The sequence below is a fragment of the Pongo pygmaeus genome, chromosome 5 (genome assembly GCF_028885625.2).
Source record: "Pongo pygmaeus isolate AG05252 chromosome 5, NHGRI_mPonPyg2-v2.0_pri, whole genome shotgun sequence".
In the NCBI taxonomy this organism is placed as follows: Eukaryota; Metazoa; Chordata; class Mammalia; order Primates; family Hominidae; genus Pongo; species Pongo pygmaeus.
The window spans coordinates 108,723,879-108,725,471 of NC_072378.2; positions in this window are offsets into that span (position 1 = coordinate 108,723,879).

A 1,593-nucleotide genomic window follows, 5' to 3' on the forward strand; every position below is an offset into this window, starting at 1 on the left:
GCAGTAACTGCTGTTATGAAAAAACAGTTGCTTGTGTCTTATGTTTCAAATATACATCTATATAGTATCTAACAGTTTCTATTTACTCTAATAGTCAATGATGTCAATTTCAGTGGCTTCTACAACTTAAAAACCCCAAATACAATGTCCCTCCACCCAAAACAGATGTGTGAACACGTTGATATTGTGTGGTTTATATAGCATGCTCATGAGACTGAGGGAGGAGTAAATACATAGCACTTTTATACTCAATTCTCGAGTAAGTGTCCTGCATTTTGACTTGGGCTCAGAAGGTGTTTCTCACAGTCTGGTAGGAAGCCTGGTGAGGGAGGCTGACACTCTAGTTCACCTGAAGGTAGAACAGAAATGACGATGGGGAGCTGGTGTTGGAGGCAGGGAGGAGAACGTCCTGGTAATCTGGTTGGAAGTGGCCAGTCTTTCTGTTTAGATAAAAGAAAAAACTCAAACTAGACTTCAAAGTAAAAATGCCTCATGGGCTATACTTAAGACTCCATGTAAAACTATGTGTTATTGAAAGCCTAAAAACAAAGGATTGACAAAATCATACGAAGCAAAGGCAAATAAAAAATAGGAATTGGCACCTCTAAAATCAAACAAGTTTGAATTTAGAGAAGTATTATTAAATTATTAGAAGAAGTGTTAAGCAAGACAAAGCATGATGTTTTGTAATGATAAAAGTGTAAACCACAATGAAACCCTAGCAGTTACAAATAGATATATAGTAAGTTATAATAGTGATAAATTCATAAGACATAAACTACAGAAATTCAAAGAGAAATAGAAAAATACTAATGGTAGAAAATTTTAATTCTTTTACCTGAGAATTTGACAGGTACAAAAAAATAAGAATATTGAAGACTAAAATAATGTAATTTAAAAGATAGACTTTATGAACATATATTCAAAATCTATATCAGAATATATCTTCTTTAAAGTACTCATGCGATAATCACAAAATGTTGCTCTTATATTAGATTGAAATAATACTTCACTAATTTTCAAAATGGAGAAATAGTGCAGGTAAAATTCTCAGACCGCATTTCCACAAAATGGAAATTAGTTTTTAAATAATTTTAAATCTAAAAACCTTATCATTTAGAGCATTTAAACTCTTCATTAACTTTTTGATCAAATAGGAAATTTAAAAGTATAGGAAATCTACAAAGTAACAGCAACACATATATAATCAGAATCTATGGAATATTGCTAAATCGATAAACAAGAAAGAAAATAAATGAAGTATCCAGTTCTAGAAGTTTAAAAGAACAATAACACTAAGGCAAACAGATGGAAAGAATACTAACTAAAAAAAATCAATCCAATTACTGATTCTTTAGGGGAAAAATAAAAAACTGTATAGATGTTAGTTAATCTAATCAAGAAAATAGGGAGAAAGCACAAATATATAAAATTTTAATAAATGAAGTGAAGGAATCATAAAAGGCTACTTTGCTTAACTATATGTAAATAAATGGTAAATGGATGTTTTTCTAGGAAACATAAATTTCCAAAATTGGTCAGAACAGAAAGCTAAACAGACAAATCAACATGGAGAAATTAGAAAATGTTATT